At 37.5% G+C, this 24,410-nt stretch overlaps 1 long non-coding RNA gene across 1 annotated transcript; it reads right to left on the reverse strand.

Annotated features, from left to right (window-relative positions):
• Positions 1-4,049: 4,049 nt before the first annotated feature.
• LOC124556775 lies at positions 4,050-17,727 on the reverse strand. The gene is made up of 3 exons (XR_006968690.1): positions 17,617-17,727; positions 17,441-17,536; positions 4,050-4,123 (listed from the first exon to the last, which is right to left on the reverse strand). It is a non-coding gene; the product is annotated as an uncharacterized LOC124556775 (long non-coding RNA).
• Positions 17,728-24,410: the final 6,683 nt, after the last annotated feature.

Here is a 24,410-nt window from a genome sequence, read left to right on the forward strand (position 1 = left end):
AGCTTTTTTTGTGAAATCCTTTACAAATTTATGGTAGAAGTTACAAAAATTGATGAATGACTTTATTTGTGTGGTTGTCCGTGGTGTTGAAAAATTTTTAATTGCTTCTGTAAGATGAGAACTGGTCTGCACATCATGTTCGCTAATTGTGTGTCCCTGGTAATTAACTTGAGTTTGATCAAAATGGTACTTGTCCATGCCCAGTGTCAAATGTGCTGACCATAACCTACAAAACACATCCTTCAACCATCTCATATGCTCCAGTATATCCTTTGAATAAACTATTATGTCATCTGAACTTACAAGTTTTAGGCATTAACACACTTAAAAGGCCATCCAGTAACCTCTGAAATGTAGCAGGCCCATTTTTTAAACCGAACGGCATATGTTTATGATGATAATATCTGCATGGTGCCATAAATGCTGTCTTTGGTCTATGTTCAGGTGCTACTTCTAACAGATGATAACCACTTTCGAGATCTATCATAGTAAAGTAATAACACTGATCCAGATTATCCAAAGTTTCCATAAGATTAAGGATTGGATACAAGCCTGTAAGGGTTTAGACATTTAAAAACCTATAACTAAAGAAAAACCTATATTTCTTCATTCCATGCAATGATTTCTTAGTGATAATAATTATATTTCAGCTCCAGTAACTATCGCTAGTTTCTACTCTTATATGGTGTTGAGTTGCCAGAATTGTTGGTAACCACCTCTCTGTACAAAAGAAGTCACTGAATTTGAACATTACTTCTTCCACAGCAGGTCTATCCACACACTTTACCTCCATATGATGCTTCAGCACAGGATTAGTTCACTTTCTGTCATGGGGGAAGCCTCATCAGAGAGGTCCACCACATGAGCGTCTAAGGAAGTGATTCCAGTGGTGGTTTCCCATTGTCTTACACAGATGATGATGAAATGATAATGAGGACAACACAACACTCAATCCCTGAGCGGAGAAAATCTCCGACCCAGCCAGGAATCGAACCTGGGCCCCTCGGTGTGACAAGCTGCTGCCCTGACCACTCAGTTATCGGGGCGGACACAGGATTGGAACTTTATGAAAAAAGACCGGGAGAACGTATTTTGGCTTTCGGTGTGACAGACTCGAATTTGTCCAAAGCCTTATTCCTCTCATGGATTCTACATAAGGCGTATCAATTACAGTGTCAGCTTACCCCTTTATTTATTAATTTATTTATTTGTTCAAATAAATCTCTTTCTCAGTATACATATCATACACCAGGTATTGGGCAGAAAACCTTTTTAGCTATTGGTTTTACAGACATCAAACATACATCATTTCAATTTTTATGGCAAATTGGATCCATGTAGTTAATAATTACAAATTTGATTAAATACAGTATATTTATAGCTTATTTCTACAAAGTAAATTTTTTCTTGCATATGGTACTGTGAGAGTGAATAGTAGCAGTTTTGCACTAGGTAAGCTGTCAGAGACTTTTTAAAAGTTTTGTAGTTCAGGAAGAGGTTTTACATGTCTTGGTAATCTAGAATGAGATTTTCACTCTGCAGTGGAGTGTGAGACTTTCTGGATGATTAAAACTGTGTGCCGGACCGAGACTCAAACTCGGGACCTTTGCGTTATGCAGGCAAGTGCTCTACCAACTGAGCTACCTAAGCATGACTCATGCCCTGTCCTCACAACTTTACTTCTGCCAGTACCTCATCTCCTACCTTCCAAACTTCACTGAAGCTCTTCTGCAAACCTTGCGGAACTAGCCTCCTGGAAGAAAGGATATTGCAGAGACATGGGTTAGCCACAGCCTGGGGGGGGTGTTTCCCAGAATGAGATTTTCACTGTGCGGCGGAGTGTGCACTGATATGAAACTTCCTGGCAGTTTAAAACTGTGTGCCAGACCAAGACTTGAACTTGGGACCTTTGCCTTTAGCAGAGGTCCCGAGTTCAAGTCTCAGTCTGTCACAGAGTCTTAATCTGCCAGGAAGTTTCATACCTTGGTAATCTGTTGTATAGTTTTGTTCCCACATGATACACACCTTTCTGGTATAATGTGGTGTTACAACGACTAACATGTATCTCACTGTCTGACATGTTACTGTAATCATGGACACTTTTGTTTTGAGGAAAAAGGCTTTCTTTTCTCGGTATACTGTTATTGACATGCATGACTTCTTCCAGTATATAAATGCAGGGAAGGGGTAGCCTCTTTAGATCTTTATAGAGAGGTTTGTATGGTTTTCTGCTGCTTGCTTGTTTCATGATGCTTATAATTGCTTTTTGTTTACTCAAAACAGTTATGGCCTGGTGTATGTTTCCCCACATAATGGTACTGTACTTCAGTACTGAGTGTACATGAGCAAAGTATACAGTCCTAACTGATTCTGCACTGGTATTATTGCAATCAGTTCTCACTACACAGCTCATTTTTGCTAGTTATGAATTTAGGGACGTGATACAACAGGTCCATTTAAGATTTTCCTGGATGTGAATCCCAAGAAATTTAGTTTCAGCGATAGCACTAATGTTTTAGTTATCTATATAAATTACCAGTTGTGCTGCATTTTTATTCTGATCTGTGTGAAAATTCATGACTACTGTTTTTTGGGGATTAACTATTAGCCATTTTCCGGTGAACCATTCAGAGACTTGTTCAATAATATCTTTTGCAGATACAGTAAGATTTTCTTCTTTATTTCTTTCAATCAATAGACTGGTGTCATCTGCAAACAGTACTGGTTCTCAGTGCCTAACATGTAATGGGCAATCATTTTAAGACACGTTTCAAAACCAACTTGTATTTTTTGAAATAACTAAGGATTTCTGGACTGCTGTCAGTTTTTGGGTGCAGAAAAAGTTACTGCTTCCTTTCTAAAGATACTCTAATGCCTGATGTAATCCAGTTTTTGTATGTGTCTGTGTTTCTGGAAATCGTTTTCCTTTGTAGAAAAGCTATGTCAAAGTTATGCTTGAAAATGATCAAAAAAATTCCCATCTTTCCATTGGTAACTGAGGTATCATATACTTCTCTCCAAGAATTTTTGCTGATTGGATACTGGAAGTGTTCAATATTTTTGTGACTATAACAGTTTTTATCGATAATATTTTGTACATAGGTCGAAATGTGATTTTCAGGTATGATTTAACTGCAAAAGGTGGTCACTACAGCTGGTATCAATGTTTTCTGTTATACACTTGTCCATGTTTACACATTATGGTCCAAAACGTTACTGACTTGCTCAATTTGTGAAGCCATTTCTCTTGAATAAATCATACGATTTTTCTGAAACTGATATCATTTTTTTGCCTGTGCATGTACGTCATATCTACCAATATCTGTCCCATTTGGACTACCATTTTCTGTCCCATTTGGATAATTTATTTTTTTACTCTTAGAGTGTGTTACTGCTCTTCAAAGTTTCCCTCTGGATTTCCTCTGTATGTAACTGTATTATGTACTGATCTACACCTTAAAACAGATAAATAGAAGTAGCACACAATACCAGAACTAAATTCTGAACATCTCAAGTCAATGGCAATTTCATTTTTGTCTGTAGAAACATCGGCCTATCTACCTGTGAAAGAATGTTAGCAAGAATGGCTGGAATGTGATATGCTGAAACATTTACTGTAGTACTTCTGTGGTAATGCTGAAAGAGTTATGGATACAATGGGATTTTCATAAAATATGCTACTTGAAAATGCACAGTCAACTAAAGAGTCAGTGAAAGATTGTAAGGATTCACATCAAGCACAAAAATATCTGATGAGACCCACGAATATCTGATGAGTCACAATCAGTGTAGTTAAGGACGTTTACATACAGACTGAAATCTTCAGCACAGCACAATTATAAAAACTGTTTCAGAGAAATCTGTACAAGGATTATGGGAAATAAACACAGAGATAATCTACAAAGGCAAACATTTTTATTACATATTAACTTTTCTTCCAATAATGTGCAAAGTTTTAGTGTTACATTTAAAAACTTGAAGATGACGTTCATTAAATGTTATGTTTCAACTCAAAACAGAATCCACTACCAAATACATATTAATTATTCTGCTGAGAGGTGATTTCTGCCCTCTGTTTGTTGCGTCTTAATTCTCTCCTTATGCATGCTTCCATGCAATTTACCTGAAACACACAAGCCACTGTAATTCTTACATACATGATAGTAATTGTCTAAATACAACATAGTATGAAATCCGTATATTCTTTCATAATGCAATAATAATATAGTTGCAAAAATTCACGTGACCAATCATATAGCACAATAATATACTGAAAAGTCATACAGCATATGAATTTAAATAAACAGAAAATATTTTAGTAAATAATTAGTCCACTAAACTGCGATGCTTAGGACACAACTATAGGTCTAATGCTACAGGAGTATTCTGTTTCCAGTGTAGCAGCTATCTTTCATTGAGTTGGCTGTGGGTATACAAAAATTGAAGAAATTGATGGATATAAACACAAATAATTGTGAATATGATAGAGCCCACAGAAGTATATCAGCAATCTTAATGGCACAGTCACTTTCATCTTCTGAATGCACCATAATTCCACAGATCAATCAAAATCCCTACCACTAAGGAGTCAGCTCCTTATCTTTAAGGATGGACTGCAAACACATGTTACAATGAAAAACAAAAAAAAAAATGAAGCAGATAGATTGGATATTTTTTCTAAATGTCCAGTTTTTGTGTGTAATTATCAAATTAAATTATTCTTATGTTACATACCAGGTTAACACTTATTATACACTGACCTGTCACATTAATGTCATCTCCTGTCAAAAGCCTAAACAAGCACTTTTTTTTTCCCCGGCACAGAATACTGTGAGATGTGCAGAAAGAGAGACAATATGGAGGGAGGGTGAGGAAGAGGAGGAGGAGGAGATCAGTGTTAAACGTCCTGTCGACAATGAGACGGAGACGGAGCACAAGCTTGGAATAGGGAAAGGTGTGGGAGGAAAATTGGCAGTACCCTTCCAAAGGAACCATCCTGGCAACTATTTAAATGGACACACTGCCATTTGACAGTATTGTTGTTTATTTAACTATGCCCAGATTTCAGCTATTTATGCCATTTTCAAGCGATTGAGTTTATGTCATTACCATATAATGCTGGACATCAAGCTCAATATATGTTAATAACAAAAAACTCAATCACTTTAAAATGGTGTAAAGTCCAAAACCTGGGGCATAATTAAAAAAAAACAATACAGTTAAATAGTGGTGTGTCCATTTAAAAATTATTGTATTATTGTTGGTCAGCAACATCAAAAACTGTACCCTGGCAACTGCCTGAACCAATTTAGGGAAATCACACAAAAACTAAATCAGTGCGGCTGAATGTGTGTGTGTGTGTGTGTGTGTGTGTGTGTGTGTGTGTGTGTGTGTGTGTGTGTGTGTTTTTCCTGTTATTAGAATGTCACCTACATAAACACTTATTTTTGAATTGACTTCATTCCACAAAACAAAATCCAAGGCTCTAATAGATTCAGCAACAGGTACATTTAATCAAAAGGTGCAACATGATATTTGAAAACATCTACCTTATTATAAAAATGCTGTGTATTTTCTAGAACATGGATCAAGACAAATTTGGTGAAAACTTTAAGACAGATCTTAGCTGCTTGTAAACTTAACACATTCAGCTTTATATAATAGTTATCCCGTATTTTCTTGACCATGATTCTCTCTTTGCAGGAACTTATTCAACTGTCTTGAACTGAGAACAAGCCTGACATGACCACCTTATTATGAAAAAATTATTGGACGGTAGTTGTATTCACTGTTACTTTACTCTGTGGCCTTATCGGCCATCGACAACATTAATCTTTGGGACTCAGGTAGCTCATCTGAGCCGCCATGTTAATTCAGTCTGTTCTCATACCTTGTACTGTGTGTATGTGTATGATAATTGTCAAAATATATGTATGTGCAGACATTAGTGGGAACAGTTTATTCCGCATACCACTATTCATATTCTGTTTCCATAACTCTATGATTTCCCATGATTCCATTTTTTTAATCTCATTTTTTACTGCCTTGATATTTGAAAAAATGATGCTATAGGGTTTCATAAAAATGGTTGGTGAGGTCTAAGGTGTATCTTGCATTGATAGCTTTTGACTTTCCCTGGTTTATAACAAAACATATCTAGCAAATCACATGACATTTCATCCAACTTTGTCTTCCACTCAGAGTTTAAAGTTATAGCTTCATTGACTTTACAGTTAACAAATTATTAAAAAATTTTGATCACATAAATAATATAAAAATGGTGTTGGTTATCCCTATAATAGTTATTTTGCTATTATGATTGCACCCTTTTGCATAGTTTACAACAAACTTAGCTTTATACAAAGTAATATTATTTAAGTTTCAGTAATTGTCATATTTTTTTCCACCCCAAACAAAATCGGCATTTTATTTTACTATCCAGTCCATGTCCAGAAGGAAATTTTCTTGAATCACTGCCTGCCTATGTTTAAAGGTTCTGTTTTTAATTTCAAGAGTGAACAACATTTGATTTCAGTCCTATTATTGATAACTCTCCAAAATTCATTCCAGTTATAATTTTATCTCAAAATTTCTTTGTTATTTCTGAGACAGGGCTTTCTGTGTCTATTGGGCATTCCTTTTTGCAGCCAACAATTTTGACTTTCATATATCAATAGTCTTTTCTCTCATAATCTTCAATCTCTTTAAAATTTTATTCTCGCACTATACTTTTCTTACTAGGTTTCTCACTTTCACTTTTCTACAGAACAGCCACACCTGACCCTTCGCTATTTTCATTGTTTTCAAAAGTAGGATGAATGCAGAACAATCTGAAGCTTGTTGCTCACTTTTTATTTAATTCATTTTTCTGTTTCTTCCACCAGTTTGACTAAGAGGCTTTACTGACTTTAGTAAACATTTCCCAGAATGTTTGATTCTCACTGTTATTCCATAATCATCCCACATTGATCTTAAAAAAATTTCTCCCTTCCTTTCTAAGATGCAAAAAAGGGAAGCACCTAGAAGACACAGTCAGCTGTCAGTGTAACTTCATACTTGTAGACACCATCAGCAATTAGGTAATGATTGGATTTGCAATTTTCTGGGACAGGTAGAGCTGCCATGGCATTGGATTAGTGTTGTTCATGTTTAGTATGTTACCAGACCTGGTGCAATTTGTATGGGGTGTGAATAGCATCAGCTGTTTGATGATCACTGTGAAGGACATTGAGATGTTTCCTGTGAGACAGCACTATCAGCATCTGACAGAGTTTGAAAGGGGCCTCATTGTGTGTCTCCAGTGTTTTGGATGGTGAAGTCATGCAATACCCACATTTTTGGAGCATCTATAAGTGAAAAATGGCCTGATGTTGGACTGCAAGGGAATGTAAGGGCAGGAATATTCATAATGAAGGTACTGGTCAACCACATTTGGACACCAAAAGAGAAACTCACCATTTGTACACCAAGCACATAGTATCCAATTAACATTTGTGCCTGCCCTCGTAGAAAAACTAATGGACTCCCTGCTACATTCTCTGTCATACCCCACCATTGGATACAGACTAGTGGCAGGTGGGTTAGGGAATTATTGTCCCAGGCATAGGCTGACATTAACACCACAACACAAATGGCTGTATTTGGAGTGGTGCCACAATGGAGAAGCATGGACTGCTATGAATGGCATCGCATTGTGTTCAGCAATGAATCACAGTTCTGTACTATCTTGGGTGACCATTGTTGGTGAGTATGGTACTCACCTTGGAGAGGTCTCATTCTTTTTGGAGAGGCACAGCAATGGTATTCCTGGAGTCATGGTGCTGGGAGCCATTGGTTGTCTTATTAAGTCCCCCCTTATCTACTGTTGATGTTCAAGAAATTTCCTATATTGTCTGCACTGTAATGACACCACACATATGTTGAAATTCTTTTAACAAATTGATAATATTACAACTTTATACCAAAGAAAAAAGTACTTTATGTAGCAGTTGATGTCAGTGTCTAGGAGTTGTCTTGAGTTAACAACCTTACTGAAAGTAAACTTTGGTCCTGCGTTTTGTTTCAGAGACGGCTAAGGCATAGCTTGTTGATTTCTACATATCCACTATTTCTTTCTACTATGTGCAATCACAAACATTTTCACATCAGGTAAAATCACAGTATAAACACATTATGCATAGTCATCCATTGCAATGAATGTCATGAACTGAAACTCAGCACACTAGAAATACTAGTGACAAAGTTCATGTCTTTGGTGCCAATTACAGTGTATGTGTCAATAATATAATGTTCTAGAAGCATCCAGAACATTTGAGGAAGAAAGCTGGTGGCAGAATGAAATTCTTCTTTTAATATTTCACACAACTCAAAATTAGTTGATATTTCTCACACATAAAAAATACTCAAAAATATTAAGGAGCTAAAATGTATCTATGAAAGCGACAAAATTAATTAAATGTTCATCAGAAATAGAGGTGTTATGCCATACCCTATGCTCAAAATAACATAGTTTATGAAGTTCAACACATAAAAGTGGAAACTCACATAAGTGATGTTATATTGATTTCATAAAACAAAATTGAGGATTGTATTTTATAGTTTGTTGCAATATTTTAAGGAAGACTACTCAGTTTAACCTAGTAGTGTATAAAAATATTGATATATACTTTACAAACTTTAAGCAAGCCAGACCTTTGACAGACTCTAAAATATTGTGTAAATATTGAAAGACATGAATCAGATGTTACATATCTCAAAGTACCTACAACCATGGCAGAAAATAAGATGTTACCCTAGGTCTCCATAATCTGAAGAAATTACATAACATCTTTGTTTATTACAGTCTTCAGACTCTGATGGCACAACGGTACATGATGAACCTCCTGTGTCCTCACGTGTTACTTCTCGTATGACAGTACCATGGTGCCATTCTTTAATAGAACACTTCTTGTCCACATATGGCACATATAAGATATACCCAACTGAAAGGGATAAAGTAACTGTAGCACCACTGCATAACAGATTTGTACAAATATCCTCATTACCAGAGAGATGTTTGCATAGTTAGATGCCTGATGGATTCCTCCAATCACCACAAAGAGCGGTTATCTGATTTCTTCATGCAGAAGGGGAGCATGCTTCACAAATTTATTGGAAGATGAAAGAGCTGTATGGAGACCAGTGTCTCACACATTGCACAATATTTCGTTGGTGTCACAGTTATGAAAGAGGATTCATGGTCAAGAAGTTCTTCAGACTCCTTCAAAAACTTTGATGGGAGTCATAGAACATCCTTCTTCCACCCCCAATACCTCCCCATGTGACTCGCATATCATTGGCCCCTTAAAACATTCTGTGAAAAGTCAAAGGTTCAGTTGCGACTAGGAAGTGCAGAATGTTGATGCAAACTTGGTCTCTCAGCAACCAAGAAGTTACTACACTGAAGCTATCCACTCCCTTTCTACATATCGGAATTGGTCTATCAATATCAGTGGTAGTTATGATTGTACTGTTCCTCAAAAACAGTAGTTATAGTATTATTACCAAAGTTTCTTTACACATAGCTGTAGTCTCCTATTTCTTTGTACACAGCTTATATCTCTACAAACTGTCTGCATAATGTTGAAGTACTACAATGACCACCTATAACTACAATGACCACCTATATCCCTGTACCTATATCCATGTAACATGTTTTTGAGTAGCTTGGTTATCAACTATATACCAGTATCAGTATCCAGGATATGCAGGACCAGTTACAACAGCTGTTGGCCAGATTGCCTCAAAAGAGGATACAACAGCTTTATAACACCCTTCCCTACCAAATTGGGCCCATGCATATAAGCCAGAGTGGGTGCAATGTCATACTGATAAGCAGGCTAATACTTCCAGAATCTTTATACAGTTTACTGAATTTTGTAATCACTGAAATTACATCAAATACCCTTACAAGCCATAAAGCTTTCTTTTTGTTTCCTGCACTCCTTCTGAGTACTTCACATTTTTGTGAGACAGTGTATATACAGGCTTATCTTGGTCACCTTGAAGCTGTTTCTAGCATTGTTTTGGCGCTACTTCAGAAGAATTTGGCATTTAATGGGTAACAGGAGTACAATCATGCATTAGAATCATTACTTGTTTCCCATTCCCCACTTCAGAAGCCCACATACATTGCAGATACTGTATTCAAATCTCAGTAGAAAATTTGCAATGACACTCTACACTGCCTCTTTCTGAAAAAGTTTTATAATCCAAGAGCTGAAGTGTATCTCTACCCTACTATGTGTGCCAGTTCAGGACTTCTTCACCAACAGGGAGGATGCTGTGAATTATTTGTTTATTTTAACAACGTCATCGCACTGGATATGACTGGCATTTGTTTCACTTAGGTCCCTAAAGATCTTCTGTGTACTCTGTGGTGTCACATTCCATACAAAACATCATCAAATTCCTTAAATGGAAAGTAATGTATACCTCTTCTTGAAGTCTTTCAGTCTGGTTGACACATAATTGTCACCTACTGCATCAACAACAACTAAGAAAGATGGGAATACATATCTATCTTTCAGAGCAAAAGAGAAGACACTGGTAATAAATGCAAGGATTATGGAAGGAAGAAGAGTCTACAGACAAGGAAAAGATGAGCACAGTGGAGAGGTAAAAAGTTTTGTACAACAAACCAGGAGAGTGAGCCACATCTTAAACAGTTTGATATTATTTTATTTAAGAAAGTGAACCTATTTGACACTGAAGTGTGTATCTTATGTTTGTAAGCTCAAAAATTATGCTTGGAACAGTTACTTTCTATGATATTCACAATTATTGTTTTTTCTCTCTCCAGGCTCTGACTAAATTGATAAAGTCTATACAGAGTAAATACAGTATCATGCTACAGTTTAGAGAGCTTCTTGAACTTCTGTTTGTTGCTATGTCTCTTAACTAATACTGTTATCAAATGACAGTGATTTCTACTTGATTAAGGCTTTAAATAAATCTTCACCTGTTCACACACCCACCAGCCTTACTGCATAGAAATTATATCATGTTGTATATATCTATCTGCTGCAAACAGTATTGTACAGCTACACTGTGGGTTCTGTGGCATAGCCAATAGCCATAAAGTTACCCAACAGACTGTTTCCTGTTTAGTTTTTCAATATACATACTTCACTTTACTCACATATAACACTCTACTGTAAGTTACTGAAATATGTAGAGAGAGTGAACAATCATGCAGAACATTATAAAAAAGACAATTGTGAGCCAAACTCTCTCTCTCTCTCTCTCTCTCTCTCTCTCTCTCTCTCTCTCTCTCTCTCTCTCTCTCTCTCTCACACACACACACACACACACACACACACACACAAATGGTTAAGGAATTAACACTCCTCTAACACCTAAGGTATTGAAACCACTTCCACTGACCTGAAAAACTTGAAATAAAATTAAACAAACGAAACTACCCACACTTCTAGCACATGTAGGAGCCTTTTTTTCATTAATGTCTTTACTTTTGAAGATAAGCACACGAATAGTCTGCAGTCTATGTGGCTTTATGACCCTGTCTTGTCCCAGAACACACAATCAGTATAAATTGGTAACTCACAGTTGGCTTAAGGGTTTGATTTGCATGGTATTAGCTGTTTCTCTTCCTCTGGACCTTAGATATGTACATAATTTTTCCTTAAAATATAGTACCAACAATTTTAGAACTGTCATAACAATATTGCATGTAAATGTCAAAAGCCACACTGCACTGAGAAAATTCATTTGATTTTATAAAATTTATGAACTTACAGAAAAATTTTTAATTTGTGTTATCATTATAGTTGTAAAAGAGGAAGTCTCCACTCATAGCCTGGACCATATTAAATACTTACTGGGTTAGTAAAGTGAATAATAAAATCTTTGAACTGGCAGGATACAGATGGATTTGTGTTAATAGAGTAACACTATTCCTTAACCTGTTACAGTTCAAACCAATTAGAAACAAAGCTATTTACTTAGATGGAACAGGTCTTAAAGACAATTATGTACAGAAAGTTCAGGTTGAGAATAATGAATTACTTAGGACTATAGGAGACACTTCACTGAAAGAAGTACTGTGTTGTCGACAGGTACAGAGCTTTGCTTTGCTAGCTTTCAGAATGAAATTCCTTTCTCAAGTTTGTAGGACAAACATGCACACAAACACACACATACACTTACTCACATGCACATGCCCATCTCTCGACATTGTGCACAGTCGATTCAGTGTAATGTAGGGAGACAGGCATGTGCATGTATGGGAGTGTGTGTGTGTGTGTGTGTTTGTATGCACGTTTCTTGTACACGCTTGAGAAAGGAATTCCATTCCAAAAGCTAGTAAAGCAAAGCTCTGTACCTTTTGTTTGTGTACCTGTCATTGACACAGGTCTTATAGACAAGTCATAAAGCACAATAATTTAGAAATGCTAAAAAATGTCCATGCCACACGGTCATATTGACTTTGATGTTCTCAAAAGCTATCAAAATTTAGAAAAAAATGCAAATATTCCATGATACTGGTGTTCAGTATAATCCCGAAGAACTCAGCAACCATTCTCATGTATTCTGCTAATACCTATATTTTATTATTTTGTTTACTAATCCAGTAAGTATTCAATATGCTCTTTCTTGATCTTATAAAAGATCTGTTACTAAACGTGATAGTTGGCCCAAACATTTATCCCTTTGAGGATGAGACAAGTGTTATCTGAAAGAAATAGAGTGTTATACACTGACGTGACAAAAGTCACGGTATAGCAATATGCACACATGCAGATGATGGAAGTATTGCGTACATTATGTTTAAAGGGCAGTGTACTGGTGGAGTGGTCATTCGTATTGAGTTGATTCATATGAAGAGAGATCCAACAAGATTGAAGCTCCACAACAGGGACTAATAGACTTTGAATGCAGAATGGTGGTTGGGGCCAGATGCATGGAACATTCCATTTTGGTTATCAGTAGGGAATTCAGTATTCTGAGATCCACTGGTTCAATAGTGTGCCAAGAATACCAAATTTCAGGTACTACTTCTCACCACATACAATGTAGTGGCTGATGGCCTTTACATAATGAACGAGAGCAGCGGCATTTGAATGGAGTAGTCAGTGCTAACAGACAAGCAACACTGCATGAAATAGCCGAGGAAATCAATGTGGAATGTATGATGAATGTATCCGTTAGAACAGTGTGGTGAAATTTGGCATTAAGGGGCTATGGCAGCAGTCAATAGGTGTAAATTCCTTTGCTAATAACACAACATCCACTGCAGCACCTCTCCTGGGCTCATGACCATATCAGTTGGACATATATCAGTCTGTGCAGACAAGTCCCTATATAGGTTGGTAAGAGCTGATTGTAGCATTGAGTGTGACACAGATGCCTTGAAGCAACACACCCTAGTTGTCAACAAGGCACTGTGCAAGCTGGTGCTGGCTCCATAACGGTGTGGGCTGTGTTACATGGAATGGGCAGGGTCTTCTGGTCCAACTGAACTGATCATTGACTGGAAATAGTCATGTTCAGCCACTTGGACACCATTTGCTGCCATTCAAGGAATTCATGTTCCTAAACAACAATGGAATTTTTATGGCTGACAACGTACAATGGCACTGGGCCACAGTTGTTTGCGACTGGTTTGAAGCACATTCTGGACAATATGAGCAAACAATTTGCTCACCCAGAGCCCCCAATATGGGACATAATAGAGAGGTCAGTTCATGCACAAAATCCTGTACTGGCAACCCTTTCACAATTATGGATAGCTCTAGAGGCAGCATGGGTCAAAATTTCTGCAAATGAATTCCAGCGGGTTTTTAAGTCCATGCCTCATCGAGTTGCTACACTATACCGGGCAAAAGGGGTTTCTACAGGATATTGGGAGGTATCCCACAACTTTAATTACTTCAGTATGTACACTATGTAGGTAACAAGACAGTCAGTAACATGAGCATGTGGCTTTCTGAGGAGAGATTAATGCTGCACTATAACAGAGTACAAAGCACATAGTTTCTGCCATTGACCTCTTGTAAAAGCAAAATTTTATTGCCCAGGGTGATCAAACCATCAGAGGGGTTGATGGTTTTAAGTTCTTTGGATTAAGGGTTGACAGAATACATTCTTGGAAGCAGCATAAAAGCTGAGTTGAGAAACTCTACTATTGCACAAGCTCCATACACAAAATTTCTCGGCATACTGGTGGATTGGCACTTGTGAGGGGAGAAGGATCTAGAAGTTCTGAATAGAAAACTAAGTAAATACTCAAATGCGATAAGAACATTTAGGGACTGCTGCTCCACTGAATCATTGTTGTTTGACTGTTATGCTTATATGAACAGCTTGCTAAGATATGGTGTGATTATTCAGGAAAACACAAACATTCTAATTTCAAAAAGAGTTATCGGAATAATGAAATGAGTCTCCCATAGAGAGTCACGAAGGGAAATATTAAATAATTTAAAACAATGACACTTCCTATCTTATACATTTATTGATGTCTGTGCTTTCTGAAAAGTTGCCATAAATATTCAGCTTTGAACAAACAGAGTCACAACTATGAAACAAGAAACATAGATGATTTTCACAGAGACACTCACAAAAACGTCCTTTACCAAAAATGTGTACCTTATCAACCCAAAATACTTTTTAGTGCATTGCCTGCTGCAATAAAGAAAGTTAAGGAATTTCATAAATTCAAAGTGCAGGTAAAGCAATTTTTAATAACAAATTGCTTTTATAACATTGAATAAACAAATCACTTTTATAACATTGAAGAATGTCTGAATATAAAGAAAGTGAAATTATTTACATAGGCCTAAACTGATTTAAGATTATTGTATTTACATGAAAGTTCATAAATAACTTAAATATAAGAAATCAAACCAGGGAAACTCCAAGTTGGAATATCATTGTTATAAGGAAAAAAGGCAGATTGCTACTCACTGTTAAGATGAGATGTCGAGTTGTAGTCAGGTACAACAAAAAGAGCATTACGCATTTAGGTTTCAGCTAAAGGCTTCTTCGTGAAAGGAAAAGCACACTTGCCCATTCATTCATCCATTCACACATGGGAGTGAATGTGCACGTTTGTGTGTGTGTGTGTGTGTGTGTGTGTGTGTGTGTGTGTGTGTGTTTGTGATTACTTTTGTTAAGATGGCTTTGGTCAAAAGCTAAATGTGTAGCAGCTTTTTCTTTGTGCCTGTCTGAGACTCAGTGTGTCATCTTTATGGTGAGTAGCAATCTATCTTTTTCCTTATATTGTAAATATAAGAAAATTTAATGTAACTAGCCCTGGCTATGAACTGGCTACATCCATACAATGTACACTCTTAATGGATTTTCAAAGAGATTGAACAAAATTGAACTGAAAGTATCACATTTGAGATCTTGTGCAGAAAGTGAATGCCACTTTCTTCACTTTAAGAATAATTTCCATGGTCTTTGACTTTCAAATTCAAATGCTAGTTTACTCTGTGTACTGCCACTCTATTATCTTATATTGTGTCACATTTTAGGGCAACTCTGTCAGCTCAGAAAGAATATTCATAATCCAGGAAGGATACTCAGACTGATCTGTGGTGTCAGCTCATGAATTTCAGGTAGACCACTGCTAATGTCTCCCGGAATATATATATATATATATATATATATATATATATATATATATATATATATATATATATATATATATATATTCCCATGTGATTTTTTGTCAATATTGACTCATTCAGAAGCAACTGCAACACTCATTCAGTGAGTACTAGATGGAAAAATGATATGCACTAGGCTAACACTTCAGCATTATACAGAATGATATGCACTGTTTGGCACTGTCAATGCCAAAAATGTATGTGTTATTGGTATTAGCTATACAGGTGAGTATTTAGCACTCACAAAGAGGAGTTATCTTCAATGTGATCCCACTAGTAACCATCCATATCTCTATACTCAGGTATATTGGGCAAAACAGGGTATACGGCAATATAAATGCCAACAACATATGGGAGAATATTTTGAAATGGCTCAGAACAAGAGTGGTAAGGAGTGATTCACATAATTGGCATCACTATCTTTATGGAATTTTCAAAAGAAGGGAAGTGATAAGTTATGGACAAGTAAACTGGAAAAAAATATAATTCTATGTCAACAGTCAGTTCACCTTGTTGGTTAGAAATTCAGCTATAAATGCTTAAGGTCATTCTTCCTTTCAGTTCATAAATTTTCATAACAACACAAATACGACATATGACGACTCAGACATTCATTGCAGCTATCTAAATAAGACAGTTATACACTTAGCTACATATCAGAAACTCCTACGGACATATGTTCCATTGTTTGCATTCAAGTTAGTGACTACGCACAGACATGCCTATGGTCATGTACTGAAGCCCACACTAATATAGTCTTGTGCATATAGAGAAGAATGTATCTTCCATTGTATGTTTCACACCAAAACACCCTCATTCACCTCAGTGTTGTGGAGGCTGAAGTTAAAGAGTTCATTGTGTCACTAGCAGTATAAATTTGCTGGGAAAACTGTGACTCTGAATGGCTACATGTGTAATCCTCAGTAGAAAAACTGCTTCCTGTATATTACTATGACTTACAGAAAAATAATAATCCCACATAATTCCCATGAATGATAATTACATTAAAAATAAATAAATGTTATTATATATCATTGACCACTGTATATGTGTAAACTGAGAATTGTGTTTTTAAAGGTGTAACTACAGTCATTGGCATCTTTTCTGTTCAGTCACATAACATCCTGTCCCCTGAGAATCGAATTTTGAATAGCAATGTAACATGGACACAGATATATAAATTCTGGTACAGTACCGCACTAAAACATATGAGATTATAAATATTACAAAAAAACTGTTCAATAATATTGAATCAGAAGCATTTCTTACAGTTTTACTAAAGGGGATACTTAGCTATAAAACTACCATAAGTAAATTTATTTCTATACTCCATATCTCCTAAATAAACAACAACTTTGGAATTTCGCAATAGTAGTTGTGTCTAGTTTACTTCCGGAAGTAATTGTTGTGATATTCTACTTTTTAGTATTACAGCAGGTGGCAAATGACGAATTTCACATCTGTAAATCTTGACCTGACTGGAAGAAGTGCTCGGAAACTAGGCAGACAATTAAAGGTTCACAACATTCTTCATACAGACAAATATTACGAGATGTGTTGAAAGTTACTGAATTGACAAAACACTAAAATCAATCGTCATGCTCTACGAACATGAGGTAGTATACTGTTTCAGCAGCTCTTTCCGGAAATTCCAATGGAACAATGACACATTAAAAAATATTACTTATGCACAACCAAAAAGGCGCATTGACTGAATAAATTTCTTCTACACACTAAAACCTCTATGTTAAGCCAGTATTAATTACCTCTCCAGGGCTAAGTCGCATTGTTCCACGAGGTTTGAGACAAGTTCGGAAACATCTCTCACATATCTCGATGTACTGTTTGACTGAACGTTCATACTGCAATAAATTAGTTAGGCTTATTTGTTGCATATAATCATGTAGAACGACTTTAGCGATAAATTGTGTAAGCTACTTACAGTTTCATCATTTTCTGATGCCATATTGATAAGCTAGGACATAAATGGGTCTGATTTCTGTTGAAATTGAGAGTATTCTCCTCAGACAACTAGCGAGTAAAAACGCGCCACTGTTGCGCCAAAGATAGTACCGGCGACACATATTTTTATGGGGCCTTCGCTTATCATAGTCATCAAACCTAGACACTTGGAGGAATAAAAAAGCCATGTAAATAATACAAGTAATTTCAAAATTAGTCTATAGTCTTTAGTGACGTTTCCTGCTTTTGGTTCACAAAGAACGTGTTTTCTTATGAAAGCTTTGTCTATGGCTTAGTAACAACAAATCAACGTGGAAACCTGACTGATATGTTGGGTTCCTTCTATAGTGAGTGTTACCAAACTGATAGAGGATCGATGCGGTTGTACTGAGTCACATCCTGATTGTGCCAAATCATCACAATCTTTGTAGAGATTATAAAGAAGTTTCATAAAACTAAAGTCTTAACGCCATAATATGCCAATGAAAAAGAACGGCAGATTATAACACAAATGCAACTAACATTTTAGCAGTAACACACAACAAGCATGTCACTTCTAGGCAACTTGAATCTTTAAATGAGATGAGATAAGGGAGTGTTCCACATTTCGTTCCACCAAATGTTTCATGGCAATGACTTTCGAAATCGTTTATGATGTCCACGAAAACTGCCAAGTAATGTGGCGTTTCTATACAAAACACCGTTTATAAACCATGGGCAAATCACTCTAGGCAATACGGACTGCTGTCGGCTGAAAATTCATGCTGGCTGAGGTAAATGGATAAACAACAATCTTGGTTTGTCATGGAACTATAAATAGTGATACGAATCTACAGTTCCTGAGAGATTTGCTGCTGCAGTTACTGGAGGACGTCCCACAGGATACAAAGTAATCCGTGTGTAACAAATATGAATGATGTGTTATTCATTGTGCATGGATAGTTATAGATCTTCTCAACAGTACACCTGGGATTCATTGGATTAGTCATTCAGCAAATACCAAATACCCTGCACGCCTACTAGATTTAACACCTCTGAACTTTTATCTGTGGGGAAAATTAAAACAAAATGTCTAGAAGGAAACAGTGATGACTCCTTAAGACATGTAATACCATAAAACATGGGTTTGTGCTGCAATAAGTACAGATGAAATTGAACGTGCAGTATATTTATCCGTAATCACTTTATAGCGTGTATCAGTGCCCAAAGCAGGGCTGGATCGAGAATATTTTTTAATAAAAGCGATGTATCATTTGGCTGCACCCCAGAATCCGCCTTCAGCTCCTCTCCTAACACACACGATCGCAATTTTTGGCAGAAATGAGGCCATATTAGATGCAAAGCATACCCTTTTGCCACAGCCTGTGTCTTTCGAACAAGCGCAGAGTGGTCACCGGCCGTGATGACGAAGTGCAACGGACGCCCAGCGTCCCAGAAACGGTTGTCAGATTAGCAGACGTACCCACATGTGCAGTTGACGCTGCTCGATTCACCGCCTGTCATTCGCGAATGCGGCTTCCGACACTCGCGAAGGATGCATCTTGTTTCCGTTGTCTGGCGCAAGGCTCACAGACGTCCAAACAATATATGGCCTAAATGCTTCCTGAGAGAGATGAGATAATCGTACTGGAAAAAGTCACTGATAACGAAGCAAGCTTCCAAAACACGCAGTACTCTTGAAGGTACCGGTACTGTATTTGAGTAATTCGCAATAACTGCACACTGCATTTCCATCATCTTCTTTCGTCCCGACTTTACTCGACTACTGCTCTAATTATGGCCCATATGACAGGAGCAGCACAAGAAACATGTGCGAGAGGCGCCGAAGCGACAAAGATACTGTTTGCGTCCATTAAATTCGAGCACCACAGGCGAGTCAGAAAAGACGGTTTCAGCGCCCTCGTTCGAAATCAGTACAGCAGCACGGCAGCATGAGAAGGTGGCGAAACAGGGGGAAAAGAGAACACAAGGGAGCCAAAAGCATATCTCCTTTTTAAAGACAAAAGATTGAATTTAGAACATTACACTACTACACACAATGGGCTCTATGGTATTTTAGAAAATAACTACGGGCCGATACAATTTTGTTGTGTTCAAAGTATTTTTGGCAATTTTCTTTCGATCATTTTTCCTCAAATTAGGTTCATTAATTTTGTATCTTAAGTTCAGGGTTGGCTCGAAAACATTCCACGCAAGCAATGGTGCACATTATGGCCTAAAAACCTGTGGACCGTCACCTAGGTAGCATGTGATAGTGGGTGTTCACCTCTACATGGTGACGTTCGATTACAGGGGTGCCCTCCACTATATCTTATTAATTCTTCTTTTTGCGGATAATTTAGTCCATGGGACTGATTACGAACGCTGGATCTTCCTGTAATTTGATATGTATATCATGAACTGACTTCAATTTGCACCTGAAGATGCAGCTCAAAGTGTTGTGAAACTGCTAGTGCCTAAGAATAAAATGATTTCAGAACTGAGGCGTTTTTACTTCCCAACATGATTTTTCGTGGCTGTGGTTGACCAGATTATAACGTTTCGCATCTATGTAATACTTCTGCCATAGACATGGCTCAGACCAAGTATTCGCACAACTAAGACATGTCAGATGTGACAGAAGCGGGGATGGAGTAGGGGCGTACATAAATTCTGATTTGTCTCATACTGTGCACACGTGCAACAATAATGAAGATAAAGAAGTGGAATATATGTTCATGGACAGCAAATCCCTTAACAGAATGTGCTTGATATGGATCGTTTGCAAACCACCTAAAGTAGGTGGGTTTGCCATCTTCGAAACTGCTCTTTCAAGTCTCGAATTAACACACGAGCATACAATTATGACTGATGACACTAACGTAAGTTTTCTATTCAGTAGTTCTCTCAGTGTGAAATTTAAGCGGATCCATTCTTCTTCAAACGTGTCACTGCTTGAACTTGCTCCTGCCCGTCATACGAACTGTAGTCACACTCTCATAGATATGATTGCAACGAAATCGTCAGAGTAATTCTTAGCTCCTAAATATCCGCATCTGGCATGTCTGCCCATGACATAAGTTTCATGACGTACTCGCTAGAACGTCCCAGAAAAAAACTGCTACTGACTGCATACCGAGAGTCCAAACACATTAACTTATATGAACTTGGTACTGAGGCGCAAGAAATAGCTTCGTGGACGTCTTCTATTTCCTTCTCGTACATAGCGAAAACCTTCATGGAATTAATAACAAACCTACTCAAGTATTTGACAAATAGGCTCCCCTAAAGACCATAAAAGTAAGAAGGAATCCTGCACATTGCCTAGCTAAATAACTAAAACAGACTCTGCATCCTGGGCATGCAAGCTGCGCTCACGCCTGAGAATTACATTGTTTACAAGCAGAAGCGGAACAGCGTAAGCAAAGTTATGAGGAATGCAACTCAGCCATCCCCACACATTAACTGACAACAGGAACAGACCAACTGTCCAGCGGAAAATCTGCGTGCTCTTGGCGTAGGCGAAGTAAAATCTGCAGCTGATACAACTGGTCCTGCCGATAGAAACATATACAAACACTTATACTTTCAATTATTGGCTACAATGATGTTAGCCCGCATCTCGTGGTCGTGCGGTAGCGTTCTCGCTTCCCATGCCCGGGTTCCCGGGTTCGATTCCCGGCGGGGTCAGGGATTTTTCTCTGCCTCGTGATGGCTGGGTGTTGTGTGATGTCCTTAGGTTAGTTAGGTTTAAGTAATTCTAAGTTCTAGGGGACTGATGACCATAGATGTTAAGTCCCATAGTGCTCAGAGCCATTTGAACCATTTTTTACAATGATGTTATCCCACAAGGCATGTGTTTGTTATATTTGTACCATTCGACTCTTTGATTACATTTCACCATTATGTGCACAGCTATCCTAGCTGTGTGTAGACAAACGCAAAGAGCTCCATACCCTCTGTCTCCTTATTAGTGTACACTGTCCTTATATCCCTCCTGAACTTTAGTGCTCTTATCTGAACGCCATGGCAGGAATGCCCATTTGCATCAGAGAAAAATACTTTCTTTCTCACTCCATTGTTCGCCCACTTTCTTGAAGTCCTCCTCAGTGACAGGAACCTGACTCTGGAATAAGCTCCAACATTATATTATAGAACAGAACAACACTTCCAGTTTCAGAAGACAAAAATGGTTCAAATGGCACTGAGCACTATGGGACTTAACTTCTGAGGTCATCAGTCCCCTAGAACTTAGAACTACTTAAACCTAACCAACCTAAGGACATCACAAACATCTATGCCTGAGGCAGGATTCGAACCTGCGACTGTAGCGGTCACGCGGTTCCAAACTGTAGCGCCCAAAACCGCTCGACCACTCCGGCCGGCTTCAGAAGACAATTAATGACATATCAACTAAAGCAACAATAAGATTACCATTGTCCTTGTATGTACTCAACATCGTAGTACATCCTCCTTTCCAACCAGATCTTCCTCTTTCCCCAGTGTTCTTAGCTGATGCAGTTTCCCTAAATTTCCTATCCCTAGAAACTGCCATACCAGAAAAGCTCAATTTTGTACACCTATAAATTCTTTTTGTACCTACCACTGTCATTATTGTTATCATTGCTAGTATTATTATTATTGTTATCACTATTTGTGGAAGCAACAGCAGTAGTACAAGTTCTGCCAGTATTAACTTTATTAGTTCACAGTCAGTAATACTTACTCACATTGTCAATATAGACATTCAAATGATTTTAATACTCTCATATACAGTCATACTGAAATTGTTATTTCTTAAGGAACCATAATGTAAGAAAGGTACTGTATATGTGAAACACTGCTCTGATGTAAGCTAAGCAGACCAGGTTAAATAAATAAATAAATGTTAAATGTGTGATGAAAAATTTTGATTAATTTTTCTGGGGTTAGAAAAAACGAATGTACTGTTTTGCTAATATAAGTTACTTTGTATAAACTTTTCATGTTGTCAGTTCCTCAACACAAGTGTAGCTATGGATACTGTCTGGAATGCCTGGACGAGATCCCACCATCTGGATATTTGGGGCCTGTGAATGGAAGTGTCAGTGAAAATGGTTGTTTTGCAGGTTAGATGTGCCGTGAGGGACAGATGTGAAAATATTATTAGTATTATTATTATTATTCCTTTGTAAAATGTTCTCATCTAAGAAATTTATTGCCTATAGATACACATATCAATATTATGACAAGGAAAGTTGCTACTAACCATATAGCAGAGACGCTGAGTCGCAGATGGGCACAAAAAAAGACTCTCTCTATTAAAGCTTTTGGCCATTAAGGCCTTCATCAACAATAAACACACACACACACACACACACACACACACACACACACACACACACACACAACTCACCTACGACTGGAGTCTCAGGCAACTGAAACCACACTGCGAGCAGCAGCACCAGTGCATGATGGGAGTGGCGACTGGATTGGGGGTAAGGAGGAGCCTGGGGTGGGGAGGGAGAGGGATAGTGTGGTAGGGGTGACCGACAGTGAAGTGCTCCAGGTTAGACAGATGGCAGGGGAGAGGTGGAGAGAGAGGGGGGGGGGAGGGAGTAACAGAAAAAGAGAGAAATAAAAAGACTGGGTGTGGTGGTTGAATAACAGCTGTGTAGTGCTGGAATGGGAACAGTGAAGGGGCTGGATGGGTGAGGACAGTGACTAACGAAGTTTGAGGCCAGGAGGATTACGAGATGAAGGGCAATGACCAGTATCAGTCTATTTACAGTTTGATGTCTGTCATTGTAAATTAGGGTTATATGAAAAATTCAAGCTTTGTTTCCAATGTATTTTAAGATATTTGTAAGGAATTGGTGTACACAGAGTCATAGTGTCACCTATCTATCATCTGTCTATATAACCCAATGTGGGATTACGTGACACAGCTAGTTGGAACTACCCCATCTGTTATATATGACTTCAAGCCCTGTTAGTAATTAAATTTTTTCTTGTTTTCTTTGTCATATTTTCAATATAGTTATTTATGTAAGGAGTTACACATACCACAATATGCCAACAATTTATATGAACTGTATTCCACACAGATTTATTATTTAGTTTGTAATATTGGCCATACTGATTTCAATGATGCAGTTACTTTTACTAGAAGTTCTATTAACTAAAAGATGTGGCTAATTATGATTATAATAACAACATATAGTGGAAACACAGTTTCAGCTAATTGGTAAAATCTGAGGCATTGTTACCATTCATTCTGAGTAAATACTTTGAGTTTGTTGAAACTAACAAACTTATGAGTATGAGAAAATTAACACTGAAAGATTCATACCATCATAATTTCTATTGCCAGTTTTTGCCCCTGTGCTTCTTAGATTCTGAACACTGACACTATACTATTGTTGCTCCATTTTTCCAGTCAGATGACACCACTGAGTAATTAATTAAGTCACTAATTATGGGTTTACAAAATTTACTATTATGTAAAATAATTTTCAATATGGTACATGTACTTGCAAGTAAGGTAGTGCCCATGCGGATGCACAAAGGATTCCATAAATTTTTTAACCTACTCATTTTTCAAACAAATGTGTAGTTGTACGGCTTTCCTGTCATAAAAACTGCTTCTGTGGTGCACAGATGTCACATGCAACAGACAGTCCTGTGAAAGCTGCACAATATTTGAAGGAGACAACTGCTCATCATCTTCAGGTGCTTACTGACATGTTACTGCAGCGGTTTGCCAACATATGTACTCGCTCCCTTGGAAAGTGCAGGCACCAAGGGGTGGGACTA

This window comes from Schistocerca americana, chromosome X, assembly GCF_021461395.2.
Source record: "Schistocerca americana isolate TAMUIC-IGC-003095 chromosome X, iqSchAmer2.1, whole genome shotgun sequence".
In the NCBI taxonomy this organism is placed as follows: Eukaryota; Metazoa; Arthropoda; class Insecta; order Orthoptera; family Acrididae; genus Schistocerca; species Schistocerca americana.